At 48.2% G+C, this 17,226-nt stretch overlaps 1 protein-coding gene across 7 annotated transcripts in view; it reads right to left on the minus strand.

The window, feature by feature from the left end:
• The window catches only part of SIPA1L3 (signal induced proliferation associated 1 like 3), a 177,654-nt gene that overhangs the window by 120,179 nt on the left and 40,249 nt on the right, over positions 1-17,226 (minus strand). Inside the window, exon 1 of one of the 7 annotated variants that reach the window (XM_063937660.1) lies at positions 837-930. The exons of the other annotated variants lie outside the window; for them this stretch is intronic. The gene's annotated coding sequence lies outside the window, so the exon portion shown is untranslated. Of the gene's footprint in view, positions 1-836; positions 931-17,226 lie in introns of those variants that run through there. 7 annotated transcript variants of the gene reach the window in all.

Here is a 17,226-nt window from a genome sequence, read left to right on the forward strand (position 1 = left end):
GCCTGTTCTAGCCATATATTGTTATACCAGACTAGAAGTCACACAAGCTGATTGGTAAGTATTACCATTTACCTCTCTCCCTTGTAGCGTGGCACAGTGATTTAGTACAATGCACATATGTTATGCTGGTTGTCACTGTGCCAGACAGGTTCATATCAGCTACTGCATGACATAATTGTAAAGATGGATGACATCATTTTACAGGCTCCGCCCCAGCAGCATGCAGATATACTGAAGTATCTGGCACACTATACCTTCCTGACAATGGCTATTAAACGCGGGTGGAATGGGCAAGCAGAATACCAAGGTGAGGGCGATGCAGACCAGAGAGAATCATCGCCTCACTCAGCCTTTATAATATATAGCGTCACCAGGGCCGTTAATAAGCACGTTGTTGTTTAGACGTTACTGATGCCCCAAGCACAAGCTCTAAATATACACTTTACATCTCTATAAAAACAGATTGTCCAGCTAACACCCAAACACACCTAGAAATGGGCTGGATTACTGTACAGATACCCCCCTCTTCTTAAACTCTGCCCGGGGGTGTTGGGGGGGGGGGGGGGGGCAGCGTCACCCGGATGAATAACCAGTTGTTTTTCCTAGTGTTGTCAACATGTAAATAACAAATGCACATCAGTTAATAATACAGGAACATACTGGCAGAAACTGTATAATTATATAGATCACTCAAGCAGTATGATACCATACATTATACACACCAGATAAACAAACCACAATACTGCAATGTGGAACAATCCTGCAGCACCATTCCACACACACGTGTGTCAGGAACACACAACAACCATTCTCTCCCAGCACAAACACACAATCACCTGGTATCTGCAGTCCCCATTCCATATGATCCATCCTCTCCCTGGCCAGAGACACACAGTCTGGTGAATGAGAGGAGGAAGCCGAGCCGTGGGCTGCCTAGTAATACTACCATACTCGTCCACTGAATACTAAGTGGGATTAGATCCCCCTCCCACACAGCTCCCATCACCACAGACAATGCATGAACTGTCCATGACTTCCAACATGCTACATCTGTGTTCAAGGTCCATGTAAAACACATTTACATGTTTAACAGCGATCTACTGATGGGAACATTTGTGAATGGGTCAGTGTCAGTCCCGTATAGGAACAGTGATCGTGACAAGCCTAATGATTTAGAGGATCGGTTCCTAAAAGGATCAAAGTGATCCAATGACAGCGACATGTTTGATGGGATTGATCATTTAATCCGTTGTAGGAACATAATGGTCAGATGACAGGGACATACTTAATAAGTTTTAAGTGTCAGCTAAATGCACTGATATGTTTACTGGGTTACAGGATCAGACCAGTGCAGGAACCATAGTGGTGGCTACAGATCCCCAGCTCACAAAGGCAGTAACCCTATGGGTGCCTACTTTCTAAAGTTTACCCCAAAGCCATAATTAACCTCTGCCGCAACACAGACCCAGCCTTACTGCAGAAGCCAGAGAAGATCTGTTGCTGGACATGTGGCTCCCATCCCTGAAGTTTACCCTTCCAAATGAGGCACTGATCTCCATGGGAGAGACCCATGCAAATATCCCCATGGTGGAACAGGATTGATTCCTGTGCTTGACGGAGAAAACCACCTTCCTTCATAGATCAGGAGTGGTGGGAAATGTGCAGGGTTCACCTTTAGCAAATAACTCTACTGAGAGCTTACAGCTCCTATGTACATCACACATTACCCATCTAGCTGCCAGTCTCCTCTATTGGCTCAATTACTAAATTATGTGGCTCTGCGCAGTAATTGATGGCTATTGCCCGGAAACCACTGAGCTCCGTTATGAAGTTCTCCATCTCATTAGATCCAGACTACCAGCCTGGATTGCAAGGCGAGTTCAGCATCATTCTGCACAGCAGGGCAGCCGACGCTGCACCCGTGTGCAACAGCATTGGAAATTAACTATTCAACCACCTTGCACTAATCAGCATCTGTATACCCATATATATATTTTTTCATGGTGTGGCAAAGCTGCCCCCCACCCCCACCCCCCCTCTTCCCTGCGACCCCTGCCAATGTTCCAGGTCACGATGCGCAACCTGTGGCTCTCCAGGTGTTTTAAAACTACAAGCACCAGCATGCTCTGCTAGCTAAGAGCAGGCAAGGTGGGCTGGGACTTGTAGATTCACAAACCTGTAGAGCCTCAGGTTGTCCGTGCCTGCTTAAGGTATTGTGTTTCTGATTATCTGGCTGCCTTGTACTAATGTAAGCATTCCCATTGTGCTGTGCATCCTATTTATATTTCTTGCCCCACTCATTGTGTCGCTCATATAAAACTACGCATCCTGCAGTATGTTCCTGTGTCTAACATAGTATCCTAGGCTCTCGTGGCCCCTAACACTGATCTACAGCCTGTTATTTACCAGTCCAACATGCAAGACAAGGCTCTTAATTCTTTCCATGTGATGGATGTGAGAGCTGCTTGGAAAAAAATGCATTAAAAAAAAAAAATGTTTTTCCCTAGGTTATATGAGCAGCCCTATATAAATGTAATAACATTCGTTCCATCGTAGGGCGATGAGAGTTCTGTTACCTTGTTCCAGGGTGATAATTGTGTGTAAACACAGCAGCTAGCACTGAACTGATCAAAAATACCATAGCCCAGCAGAACTGGAGCTTGCCCACGCAAGCTGGCATAAAGAACGTTACCACAATGCCAGCAAAGGTGGGAGGACTGTGCCACGTACATATTGGAGACTAATGGGACAAGTACTGCAATGGCCCTTCCTCCTGTTCCCGGTAATGGCTGCACACAAGCCAAGTCTTCATATCTCTCTCCTACACACCAACCATTGAGATCAGCTACATTGTTTCCACTCTCCCATAACTAGCATGTCACACTGTGATCTATGGGCTCACCAAGTAGACCGTTGGTGCCTGATCGGTTTAGGGTTGATTTACGCTACAAGAAACTTGCTGTCACTGTCTAACCTGCACTGGACACAAAAACAGATTGTTCATTTGATTGGTGTGGTTCATCACATGTCGCACCAAAATCCAATGCAGACAGGTGCAGTAACGTCTCCATTTTATAATGCGGAAATGGATCGATTTTAAAAATAGAACATCCACAAGTTTCCAGTTGTACATACAAGTTATGAAGCATATGCAAATCATGAATAGGATACTCCACCCCAGAAGGCTGGCAGACCATTCACGTGTAGTATGAAATAACTATATTTAATAATGCTCCTAAACTGAAAGGCGTGCAATCACTACACCCTGCACACACAAACTAACATGTACACAGCATATAGCAAACAGTGACTGCACACGTGAAGCACAAATTGATGCCTCCAAACTCCTTCAGCATATAGTCTACAACCGCCTCAATGGGGTCGATACAATTCACCGACAGTTGAATAGCGCCGGGAATTAGCTCCCGGCGCTATTCAATTCAGCTCAAGTTAAGTCGGCAAATGCCCATTCTCACGGACTTAACAGGTTGATTTGTCGGAAGAACGGGCCTTCTCCGACTTACTTCCCCGTTGCGATGCTGATTCCCGACAGAATCAGCCTCGCGCCGGCCGCGTGGCAGCACTTTTGTCGGATTTCTTCTCTCATCCCCCGGGGGTGAGAGAAGAATTCCCGACAATTGAGTGTCACTTGGCGCTGTATTGAATAGCGCCAGGAGCTAATTCCCGGCGCTATTCAACTGACGGTGAATTGAATCGACCCCAACTCACTGCTTGACCCATTCCAGTCATGTTTCAGTCCTCTCCACTTCAATAAAACTCAGATAAGAACTACTTGGCCCATCTCCCCCCCCACTTCCTCTACCAGTAAGTGTCTTCCAAGGTTCAGTTCTTGGACCTCTCCTTTTCTCTCTGCACACATCCTTTTTAGGTGAGCTCATTAGCTCTTTCGACTTACAATATCATTTCTACTCTGATTATACTCAAATCTACCTTCTGTCCCGGCCCCCCTCCCCTGCTCTCCTCACTCAGTCTCTCTGCTATCTCTTCCTGGATGTCCAAGTGCTCTCTTAAACTTTTTTCTTTAATCAAAGTTTTCTTTATTGAAACATGGCAAATTAATACACAAACACCAAAAAAGTACATGCGATGTGAGTGCAATAAAACACACACTTCATGACCAATTATTCGATATGTAATAAAAGCAGATAAACAGCATGTTCGCAATGGTATCAACCAAGTTAATTACATAAATAGAAAGGTGTAGTGCAAAGTGAACCTGGATCCATGTCCATTCTCTTTCCATCCATGTTCAAGAAAAAATAGGGCATCGACACAATGGGAGATCGTGTCTCATACCGTAGCGTATTCCTAATACACTTCCAAACTGGTTCCTTAAGTGAACAGGAGAGGGTATCTATGTAACTCTCCAATGTCTCAAAAACATTTTCAGTAAACTTCTTTTGCAGCGAAGCCTCAAACCATTCCATCCTAAACACATGAAAAAGTTTTCCTAAGAAAAGAGAAAATGGAGGGGTATAGGTTGTAGCCACACTTGAAGGATACATTTTTCCGCTACCACTGATGCGACTAACAACAATATCTGAGCCCCCGGCGCTACTCAAGAGCTTTCGGGTAGGTTGCCAAATATTGGCCATTCTGGAGTTAAAAGGTAGACAATTGACTAGATGACGAGTAACATACCCCATACCAGTGTCTAAAATCTCTATCACTGGACACGCCCATAGACAATGCATCAATTCAGCCCTTTGAGAACCACATCCTGGGCATGCACAATCTTCCACTTTCTTAAACTTAACATGTCTGTGACTGAGACGATCATCTTCCCTACCTCCCGCATAACCTCACCTTCCACCATTTCATTATCTATTAATGGCACTGCCATCTCCTCTAGCCCCCAAGTGTGCCGTCTTGGAGTAATCCTTTATTCCTCCCTCTCCGTCAACCTACACATTCAGTACCTCTCACAAACCTGCTGTTTCCATCTCAAAAACATTTCCAGGATCTGACCCTTTTTCTCACACAGGATGCTACTAAGACTCTCATCTGTCTTCTCCAGATTGGACTACTGTAATTTTCTCCATTTTGGCCTTCCCGATATATGCCTCTCTCCACTCCAATCTATCCTCAATGTTGCTTGCCGTCTCATCTTCCTTAACAAAGTACTACATCCCCTTCCCCTTTCTTACAATCCCTTCACAGGCTCCCCTTCCCATTCAGAATCCAATACAAGAATATCACACTCGCCATCAAAGCCCTCCCCCACTCTTCTTCCTCTTACATCTCTGACCTTATCTCTCTCTACACTCCTATCAGTCTTCTTCACTCTGCTAATGCACACCGTCTCTCCTGCCAACTGATTACCTCTTCCCCACTCCTACCTACAAGCTTTTGCATGGGCTACTCCCTATCTCTGAAATGCTGTACAGGGGGGTACACACGGAGAGATCCATGCTTCAATTCTGACTAGATTGCTTAGAAATTAAGCATGGATCTTTCAGTGTGTATGCCCACCAGCGATAAGCCGCGCATCGCTATCACAGTTACTAGACTAGACCCAGGAACAGTTAAAACTACCTTTTTAGACAATCTAGAAACAGAAGCGTCTACTATAGGAGAGTTTTCCCACTTTTCCCTATCCTCTTCAGGGAAAGGAAAAGCAACCAGAACTCTTTGGGATCTGGAATTTTTTCTCCAGGTTTTCCCAGGATTTTTCAAATAATGTATTTAATTCCATAGAAGCAGGGAAGGTAAGGAAGGCTTTCTTATTGTCTGTAAAGTAAGCCTCCTGGACCTGTTCAGGTACCTTGTCAGTAATGTGTAAAACGTCCCGAATGGCCTCAATCATTAGCTGCACCCCTTTAGCAAGAGATGCCTCCCCCTGCAGTATATCCCCATCACCCGTATCAGAGTCGGTATCTGTGTCGACTTGCATTACCTGGGCAAGAGCACGCTTTTTTGGGCATAATCTAGGAGAGTTTGTTGAGGTAGTGGGGTTAGAATACGACAAAACCTCTACAGAGTTTTTTAAAACCTGTGTTTCAGTCTCATAATGAGCTATCCTGATATCACACCCTTAATAGAAGCCACCCACTGGGGTTCGGATTCAGAGGGCTGAAACAGTATACTGCATTGCAGAGTACATGGAATAGACTTCTGGAGAAGTTACATACTCTGCAGCACAAGAAACAGAGTCCCTAGACATGGTAATGTGAGATATATAGCACACACACAGGAAAATGTCAGACACAGTTTTTCCCCAAGTACCTTCAGAGAGAGACAGAGTTATGGAGCCAGCCCACACAGCGCCCCAGTAGACAGTTATAATAATAAATGCCTGCCGCTGACTAACCTAAACAGACTATACAGTAATGTGAATAAACACTCTCCCCCCCTTCTATAACCCCCTGGTACCGCACAGGATAGCTGGAGTTATGTGGAGGGTCAGCGCTCCCTGTCAGCTTCTCTGTAGTGTGATCTGCAGGGAGAAAATGGCGCTGGTGAGTGCTGGATCCACTCTGGGAAGCTCCGCCCCCTAAAATGACGCGTCTTTCCGCACTTATACAGATTATACCGGCCTGAGGTAATGGCGCTAGCAGTAGTACAGATGTCCCTGACAGCAACAGTGACCAGTGTAAGGGCGTTTGCGCTGGCAAAGGGCGCCTCACAGCGCCGCACACTGTACCTCTGAGCCCTCCGGAGCGCAGCATCCAGCGCTGCGCTCCTACCATGATGCTGACATTCTCATCGGCTCCCCGCTTGTCAGGGCGCCGGCGTCATACTCACCACCGACGTCTTCTGGCTCTGTCAGGGGTTGCCGGCAGTGCTGCGGAAGCAAGCGGTTGCCTCGGGGGCTTGCGATCGACACCCTCAGGAGCTCAGTGTCCTGTCAGCAGAGATAGGGGCCATTAACCTCAGAGGGTTGGATCCTACTCCCTCCCTAAGTCCCACGAAGCAGAGAGGCTGTTGCCTGCAGCCTCCCTGTACCTAACTCTTTAAAAAAAAATAAAAAATAAAGCTAAAAGAACTCCTAGGAGCTCCCCTAGCTGTGACGGGCTCCTCCGGGCACATTTTCTAAACCGAGTCTGGTAGGAGGGGCATAGAGGGAGGAGTGAGCCCACACTATTAAACACTTAAAGTGCCCATGGCTCCTAGTGGAGCCATCTATACCCCATGGTACTAATGTGGATCCCAGCATCCTCTAGGACGGAAGAGAAAATAATAATAATAATAATAATAATAATTAATAATAAATTATTATTATTATTATTATTATTATTATTATACTACTACAATATCCAATAGAAAATACTACATAATTTATATATACCCATATTGTAATTGATGGACTAAAATAGATGTGGGCTGGGATGTGCAGACACACACAAAGCATAGTGGATCAATCAGAGGTAACAGCAACCAAAAACGTGATTTATGGTAAGAACTTACCGTTGTTAAATCTCTTTCTGCGAGGTACACTGGGCTCCACAGGGAATAACATCGGGGGCGTAGAGTGTGGATCTTGATCCGAGGCACCAACAGGCTCAAAACTTTGACTGTTCCCAGAATGCCTAGCGCCGCCTCCTCGATAACCCCACCTCCGTTCACAGGAGCTCAGTTTTTGTTAACCAGTCCAATGCAGTAGCAGGCAAAAGAGACGAAAACTGTTAGTAGCCACATACACCACATTCTCACGACAGGAGAAAGTGTCAGCGGCTAATGCCATACCAACCCAAGGAAGCTAAGTGCGTCAGGGTGGGCGCCCTGTGGAGCCCAGTGTACCTCGCAGAAAGAGATTTAACAACGTAAGTTCTTACCATAAATCTCGTTTTCTGCTGCAGGGTACACTGGGCTCCACAGGGAATGACATTGGGGATGTCCTAAAGCAGTTCCTTATGGGAGGGGACGCACTGTAGCGGGCACAAGAACCCGGCGTCCAAAGGAAGCATCCTGGGAGGCGGAAGTATCGAAGGCATAGAACCTTATGAACGTGTTCACTAAGGACCACGTAGCCGCCTTGCACAATTATTCAAGGGTCGCACCACGGCGGGCCGCCCAAGAAGGTCCAACCGACCGAGTAGAATGGGCCTTTATGGTAGCAGGAGCTGGAAGTCCAGCCTGTACATAAGCATGTGCAATCACCATTCTAATCCATCTGGCCAGGGTCTGCTTGTGAGCAGGCCAGCCACGTTTGTGAAAACCAAACAGAACAAAGAGAATCCGACTTCCTGATGGAGGCAGTTCTCTTCACGTAGATACGGAGAGCCCGTACCACATCCAAAGACCGCTCTTTGGAAGACAATTCAGGAGATGGAAAGGCCGGAACCACAATCTCCTGATTAAAGGTGGAAAGAAGACACCACCTTTGGTAAATACCCGGGACGTGTTCTAAGAACCGCCCGATCACGGTGAAAAATCAGATATGGTGACCTACAAGACAAGGCACCCAGATCAGACACCCTTCTGGCAGAGGCAATAGCCAGCAGAAACAATACATTAAGAGAAAGCCACTTAAGGTCTGCAGATTCAAAAGGCTTAAACGGAGACCCTTGCAACGCCTCCAAAAACCCCGACAAGTCCCAAGGGGCCACAGGCGGGATATAGGGAGGCTGAATCCGCAAAACACCCTGAGTGAACGTATGTACATCAATTTTTCTCTGGAACTAAACCGACAAGGCAGAAATATGAACCTTGAGGGAGGCCAGACGAAGGCCCAAGTCCAGGCCCTGTTGTATAAAGGCCAAAAGTTTGGCCGTACTAAACTTGTCAGCGTCATGATTGTTAGATGCGCACCAAGCAAAGTAAGAATTCCAGACCCTGCGGTAAATCCGGGCAGAAGCCGGTTTCCGGGCCTTCAACATGGTTTGAATGACCGCCTCAGAAAATCCTTTGGCCCTCAAGACGGAAGCTTCAACAGCCATGCCGTCAAAGCGAACCGGGCTAAATCCTGATATACACAAGGGCCCTGAACAAGGAGATCTGGGCGCTGTGGAAGTAGGAGAGGATCCTCTATCGAGAGACCCTGAAGGTCTGAGAACCAATGCCGTCTGGGCCACGCGGGAGTGTTTAGAAGTAGGATTCCTCCTTCTTGCTTGAACTTCCTTAAACTCTGGGCAGGAGTGACACCGGAGGGAACACGTATGGCAGCTGAAAATTCCATGGAATTGCCAGAGCATCCACAAACGCTGCTTGAGGATCCCTTGTCCTTGCTCCGAAGACCGGAACCTTGTGATTGTGTCAAGACGCCATCAGGTCCACATCCACGAGGAGTTGAAACACCTCTGGATGGAGGCTCCACTCTCCAGTGTGTACGTCCTGACGACTGAGAAAGTTCATTTCCCAGTTTAGGACCCCCGGAATGAACACTGCCGATATGGCTGGCAGATGGCGTTCCGCCCACTGAAGAATCCTTGATACTTCCGTCATTGCCATGCGGCTTCGAGTGCCGCCTTGATGATTGATGTACGCCACCGTGGTGGCGTTGTCCAATTGTACTTGAACAGGTCTGTTCTGTATTAAATGCTGAGCTAAGTTCAGAGAATTGAACACCGCCCGCAGTTCCAGAATGTTTATCGGGAGGAGAGACTCCTCCTTGGTCCACTGACCCTGAAGGGAGTGTTGCTCCAACACCGCGCTCCAACCTCTCAGACTGGCATCCGTCGTCAGAAGGACCCAGTTGGAGATCCAGAAGGGACAACCCCTGCTCAATCGATGGTCCTGAAGCCACCAGCTCAGTGACAGACGGACCTCCGGAGACAAAGAGATTTGAGACCTGATCCGGTGAGGCAGGCTGTCCCACTTGGCAAGAATCAGCTTTGCAGAGGGCGGGAATGGAATTGAGCGTACTCCACCATGTCGAAAGCAGACACCATGAGACCTAGCACTTGCATTGCCGAGTGTATCGACACTTGCGGACGAGATAGGAAGCATCGAATCCTGTCCTGAAGCTTCAGGACTTTCTCCTGAGACAAGAACAACCGCTGGTTGCGAGTGTCCAACAACACCCCCAGGTGCACCATGCTCTGAGCAGGGACCAGGGAAGATTTCATCCAGTTGATGAGCCACCCGTGGGCTTGCAGAAACTGGATAGTCAGATCCAGATGAAGTAGGAGAATTTCTGGGGAAGTTGCCAGGATCAACAAGTCGTCCAGGTACGGTAGGATCCTGACCCCTTGACGACGGAGTACAGCCGTCATTAGCGCCATGACCTTAGTGAAAACTCACGGAGCCGTGGTCAAACCAAAAGGTAACGCCCGATATTGTTAATGTAGGTTGCCAACCGCAAGCCTTAGGTACTGCTGATGCGACACTGCAATGGGAATATGCAGGTAAGCATCCTGTATGTCCAGGGAGAAAATATAATCACCAGGTTCCAATGCCAGAACAATAGAGCGAAGAGTTTCCATACAAAACTTGGAGACCCTCAAAAATTTGTTCAAGGACTTGAGGTTGAGAAGGGGCCGGGAGGACCCAATAGGTTTCGGGACTAGGAACAGCGGTGAATAGTACCCCTTGCCTCTCTGAGCCAGAGGCACCTGTACTACCACTCCTGTGTCCAGGAGGTACTGTACCACCGAATGAAGAGTTTTTGCCTTCACCTGATCCGAAGGGACGTCTGCCAGGCAAAATCGATGAGGGGGACGATTCTTAAAGGATACGGCGTAACCTCGAGTGACAACTTCCCATACCCAGGCATCGGAAGTGGTCTTCAACCATTCCTGGGTAAACCCTAGAAGTCGGCCCCCCACCCTGGGATCCCCGCCCCGTCATGCGGCAGGCTTGTCAGTTTTGGAAGCAGGCTGACAGGCTGCCCAGGCCCGTTTGGGCTTGGAAGTGCGAACCTGTTTCGGGTACGCCTGACCTTTTGCTTTCCCTGAAGGACGAAAGGAGCGAAAGGGAGTACTCTTTGCCTTCGGCACCGAAGGAGCAATACTAGGTAGACATGCTGTTTTAGCAGAAGCTAAGTCAGCTACTATCTTGTTGAGGTCTTCTCCGAAAAGAAGGTCTCCCTTAAAAGGGAGCACCTCCAGGGTTTTCTAAGAGTCTAGATCCACCGGCCAGGACCGCAACCAGAGAATCCGGCAAGCCAATATGGACATAGTAGAAGCCTTGGCCGCCAGAATACCGGCATCAGAAGCCACCTCCTTAATATAATGAGACGCTGTGACAATATATGACAGACATTGTCTAGCATGATCAGAAGCGTTGGAAGGCAACTCCGCCTCCAGCTCCTGAGCCCACGCTTCAACAGCCTCTGCAGCCCATTTCGCTGCAATGGTGGACCTATGCGCAGCACCAGTTAGGGTGTAAATTGCCTTTAAACAACCCTCCACACGCTTATCCGTCGGTTCTTTCAGAGACGCAACGGTAGTTACAGGTAGAGCAGAGGATACCACCAGCCTCGCCACCTGTGAATCCACTGGCAGGGGTGTTTCACAATTTTTACTTAGCTCCACTGCAAGGGGGTAACGAGCCCACATCTTCTTGTGAGGCGTGAATTTCTTTCCTGGATTTTCCCAGTACTCCTGACGGGTGTAGTACTGGTGACCGGTGGTCTCCTGACCGCCGGTCACCTTACCGACGGGATCCCGGCAGCATACTGCGCTCGCCACGCTGCGGGCTCGGTGGCGACCTGCGGTCGCCACGGTTTCTATTCCCACTCTATGGGTGTCGTGGACACCCACGAGTGAAAATAGTCCCTGTTGGTCGGCATGCCGACCATCGGGGTAGTGAGCCGTCGGGCTCACGGAGGAGGTCATGTGACTGTCGGTCAGCTGACCGGCGGTCACATGAATACCACCCCTCCTGGTAAACTTGTTTAACCACTTTCTGACGTTTAAACCTGTCCGGTTTCTTAGGGGCAGCATCAGGCTCCGGGTCATCAGTAATTTGAAGAATGGTCCTGATAGCCTCCAACAAGTCAGGAACATCCACCTGTGAAACAACTTCCCCATCAGAAGTGTCAGGATCAGAATCTGTGGGGTCAGTATAAACACCATCCTCATCAGACGAGGTGTCTGGGACGTTGGTGGATTGTAAGTAAGTAATGGCCCACTTAGAGGACCCCTTGGTCTTAGGCGGGCGAGGGTTAGACTTCTGAGTAGTCAGTGATTGGTTCAATTGCTGTAACTGAGCGGACAGTTGATCTGCCCATGGCGGGTTAACCGCGGGGACCATAAGCGGTTGTACCGGCACATGAGGTCCCATAAGGGGCATTAGTCTAGTTACTAGCGTATTCAATAGCGTGGAGAAGGTAGCCCAAGGTGGGTCATTTTGAACCCCCGTTGCTACAGTCCCACTTGGGGTTAAGGATCCCCCAGAACCTGAACCCTCAGCTGCTATGTTTTCTTCAAATGTGTCTGCAGCGTCACCACCACGCAATGTGGGATCAGCCCCAGCACCATTGCCCTGTGTAGCTGACATATCCGAAAACTCATGCAAGGCAACACCGTACAATATCAGCAGCACAATACCTGACAAGAACCCCCTGTGAAGTGTATCAGCACAAACAGGGAATTCAAGAGGTATATGGGGACTAAAAATCACAGAGAAAAATACACAGAGTATATCCTGTGAACTACCTATATTAAATGATAAACCTGACGCACTTAGCCCCCTCAGGTTATAGAATATAGGGATAGCAATCTGAGTGAGATACACGAAATGGAGGTCACACAGCAGCTATATGCACACACACATAGTCACAATGTACAATGCAGAAATTATGACATGCAATAAAACGACACTGGACAAGCAATACAGAGTAGTACTATGTATAGCTATACACTCAACAGATATAACAATGCACAGTAAAGACTGGATGTATATCACAGGGTACTTGTACTACATAACCCTGACTAAATGCACTCTTTCTTAACTAACACTGTCAGGAGACATGTAGAATACTTAATACTTAAGTGTCCTGTAAAATGCACAGCGCTGACATGCAGGCGACTTTACAGAGGAGGATTTGCCCAAACAGTCCCAGGATCAGCTCAGCTTGTCCTAATGGCGCCCAAACGCTGACAGGGAGTGAGGGAGAGAGAGAGATGCAGCTCCAAGGCGGGAACATTTACTCTAAATGGCGCCCTGGGGCTGGGGGATGGGCTACATGTCAAAACCTTACCAGCTGGACTTCACCACCGGGTACTGTGGGCTTATATAAACGGTTTATGAGAGAAAACCAACCTGTGCCCTTGCCCTGGTGGTCTAGTGGGGTCCCTGTACTACCACAGTGTCCACGCCAGCGCGCGCGGCCCGCCTTACACCGGCCACACGGGATCGCGATTTACAGCGGGTCCCGCCAAGGGGACCCACTTACCTCCTCCCTGAGTGCGGTCACGCGATCCATTAGAACAGCGGTTGTGTGTGTGACTAATTGGAAGAAAACCGGAGCCTCCGCTGTAGGTACCAGGCAACCAGGGCGCGGGAATGTACTGGGGGAGGTGATGGAGCTGCAGCAGGAGATGTCTGACTGACATCTAACACTCACAGTGTCTCTGCTGCAGCCCTTGAAGTCTTCATTTTTCACTTTAAAAAAACTCTTCTGAGGACTGCTGGAGCACTGCATGTCACCAACTACAAAACTGCGCTCCTGTACACGGAGGCGTGGTTATAGAGGAGGCGGCGCTCCTCATTCTGGGAACAGTCAAAGTTTTTAGCCTGTTGGTGCCTTGGATCAAGATCCTTCTCTACACCCCAATGTCATTCCCTGTGGAGCCCAGTGTACCCCGCAGCAGAAATTGGTACTTGCCGGATGTCGTATATACAACATGTCGAGTTTTAGACTCTGAGGTTAAACAGTCCAGTCCGTGGGGTGAGAAAATTGTGTCTCTGCTGCAGCCCTTGAAGTCTTCATTTTTCATTAAAAGCTTCTTCTCAGGGCTGCTGGAGCAGGCCCCCTGTTGTATGCCTGCTTACTGCATGACACCAACTACAAAACTGAGCTCCTGTGCACGGAAGAGGGGTTATAAAGGAGGCACCGCTAGGCATTCTGGGAACAGTCAAAGCTTTGAGCCTGTTGGTGCCTCGGATCAAGATCCTACTCTACACCCCCCCCCCCCTCCCCCCAATGTCATTCCCTGTGGAGCCCAGTGTACCCCGCAGTAGAAAAATATTTTTCTTCATTTACAGCAGATATGTCTAGCCCACACTAACTCTGGCCGTTCACTTGATCTTATCCAGGACCAATGTGGCTGTTTCAAACCATCCTGCAGTAAATTTAAATGATAAAACATCCTCGGTAAGAACACTATGTAATATGGTGGCGCTATACAGTCAACATATTGTGCAGCCCTTAACAGAGAACATTAATCCATACCCGCAAGGACCTATTTTCCAATTCCTGTACCACACACACACAACTTACATTAACTAGCCACTAGGACCATCAATGAAAACAAATGGAATCCACAAAAAGGGGAGAACATACAAACTCCATCCAGACAATGTCAAAACAGAACCCATGGCCTATACTGTGTGTCAGCAAAACCAAGCACTCTGCCAGCCAGTAAATTTGGGCTTAGAATAATCATTATCCTATAGATTGTAAGCTTGCGAGCAGGGCCCTTCCTACCGCTATGTCTGTCTTTGCCCTGTTTTGTTCTATAACTGTTGTTCTAATTGTAAAGCGCAACGGAATATGCTGCGCTATATAAGAAACCGCTTATAATAAGAATTTACTTACCGATAATTCTATTTCTCGGAGTCCGTAGTGGATGCTGGGGTTCCTGAAAGGACCATGGGGAATAGCGGCTCCGCAGGAGACAGGGCACAAAAAGTAAAGCTTTAGGATCAGGTGGTGTGCACTGGCTCCTCCCCCTATGACCCTCCTCCAAGCCTCAGTTAGGTACTGTGCCCGGACGAGCGTACACAATAAGGAAGGATTTATGAATCCCGGGTAAGACTCATACCAGCCACACCAATCACACTGTACAACCTGTGATCTGAACCCAGTTAACAGTATGATAACAGCGGAGCCTCTGAAAGGATGGCTCACAACAATAATAACCCGATTTTTGTAACTATGTACAAGTAATGCAGATAATCCGCACTTGGGATGGGCGCCCAGCATCCACTACGGACTCCGAGAAATAGAATTATCGGTAAGTAAATTCTTATTTTCTCTATCGTCCTAGTGGATGCTGGGGTTCCTGAAAGGACCATGGGGATTATACCAAAGCTCCCAAACGGGCGGGAGAGTGCGGATGACTCTGCAGCACCGAATGAGAGAACTCCAGGTCCTCCTTAGCCAGGGTATCAAATTTGTAGGATTTTACAAACGTGTTTGCCCCTGACTAAATAGCCGCTCGGCAAAGTTGTAAAGCCGAGACCCCTCGGGCAGCCGCCCAAGATGAGCCCACCTTCCTTGTGGAATGGGCATTTACATATTTTGGCTGTGGCAGGCCTGCCACAGAATGTGCAAGCTGAATTGTATTACACATCCAACTAGCAAAAGTCTGCTTAAAAGCAAGAGCACCCAGTTTGTTGGGTGCATACAGGATAACAGCAAGTCAGTTTTCCTGACTCCAGCCGTCCTGGAACCTATATTTTGAGGGCCCTGACCACATCTAGCAACTTGGAGTCCTCCAAGTCCCTAGTAGGCGCAAGACACCCCAATAAGCTGGTTCAGGTGAAACACTGACACCACCTTAGGGAGAGAACTGGGGACGAGTCCGCAGCTCTGCCCTGTCCGAATGGACAAACAGATATGGGCTTTTTTGAGAAAAAAACCACCAATTTGACACTCGCCTGGTCCAGGCCAGGTCCAAGAGCATGTTCACTTTTCATGTGAGATGCTTCAAATCCACAGATTTGACTGGTTTTAAACCAATGTGTTTTGAGGAATCCCAGAACTACGTTGAGATCCCACAGTGCCACTGGAGGCACAAAAGGGGGTTGTATATGCAATACTCCCTTGACAAACTTCTGGACTTCAGGAACTGAAGCCAATTCTTTCTGGAAGAAAAATCGACAGGGCCGAAATTTGAACCTTAATGGACCCCAATTTGAGGCCCATAGACACTCCTGTTTGCAAGAAATGCAGGAATCGACCGAGTTGAAATTTCTTCGTGGGGCCTTCCTGGCCTCACACCACGCAACATATTTTCGCCACATGTGGTGATAATGTTGTGCGGTCACCTCCTTTCTGGCTTTGACCAGGGTAGGAATGACCTCTTCCTGAATGCCTTTTCCCTTAGGATCCGGCGTTCCACCGCCATGCCGTCAAACGCAGCTGCGGTAAGTCTTGGAACAGACATGGTACTTGCTGAAACAAGTCCCTTCTTAGCGGCAGAGGCCATAAGTCCTCTGTGAGCATCTCTTGAAGTTCCGGGTACCAAGTCCTTCTTGGCCAATCCGGAGCCATGAGTATAGTTCTTACTCCTCTACGTCTTATAATTCTCAGTACCTTAGGTATGAAAAGCAGAGGATGGAACACATACACCGACTGGTACACCCACGGTGTTACCAGAACGTCCACAGCTATTGCCTGAGGGTCTCTTAACCTGGCGCAATACCTGTCCCGTTTTTTGTTCAGACGGGACGCCATCATGTCCACCTTTGGTAATTCCCAACGGTTTACAATTATGTGGAAAACTTCCCCATGAAGTTCCCACTCTGCCGGGTGGAGGTCGTGCCTACTGAGGAAGTCTGCTTCCCAGTTTCCATTCCCGGAATGAAACACTGCTGACAGTGCTATCACATGATTTTCCGCCCAGCGAAAAGTCCTTGCAGTTTTTGCCACTGCCCTCCTGCTTCTTGTGCCGCCCTGTCTATTTACGTGGGCGACTGCCGTGATGTTTTATCCCACTGGATCAATACCGGCTGACCTTGAAGCAGAGGTCTTGCTAAGCTTAGAGCATTATAATTTTACCCTTAGCTATATTTATGTGGAGAAAAATCTCCAGACTTGATCACACTCCCTGGAAATTTTTTCCTTGTGTGACTGCTCCCCAGCCTCTCGGGCTGGCCTCCGTGGTCACCAACATCCAAAACTGAATGCCGAATCTGCGGCCCTCTAGAAGATGAGCACTCTGTAACCACCACAGGAGAGACACCCTTGTCCTTGGATATAGGGTTATCCGCTGATGCATCTGAAGATGCGATCCGGACCATTTGTCCAGCAGATCCCACTGAAAAGTTCTTGCATGAAATCTGCCGACTGGAATTGCTTCGAAGGAAGTCACCATTTTTTTACCATGGCCCTTGTGCAATGATGCACTGATTTTAGGAGGTTCCTGACTAGCT

Source organism: Pseudophryne corroboree, chromosome 8 (assembly GCF_028390025.1).
Source record: "Pseudophryne corroboree isolate aPseCor3 chromosome 8, aPseCor3.hap2, whole genome shotgun sequence".
NCBI lineage: Eukaryota > Metazoa > Chordata > Amphibia > Anura > Myobatrachidae > Pseudophryne > Pseudophryne corroboree.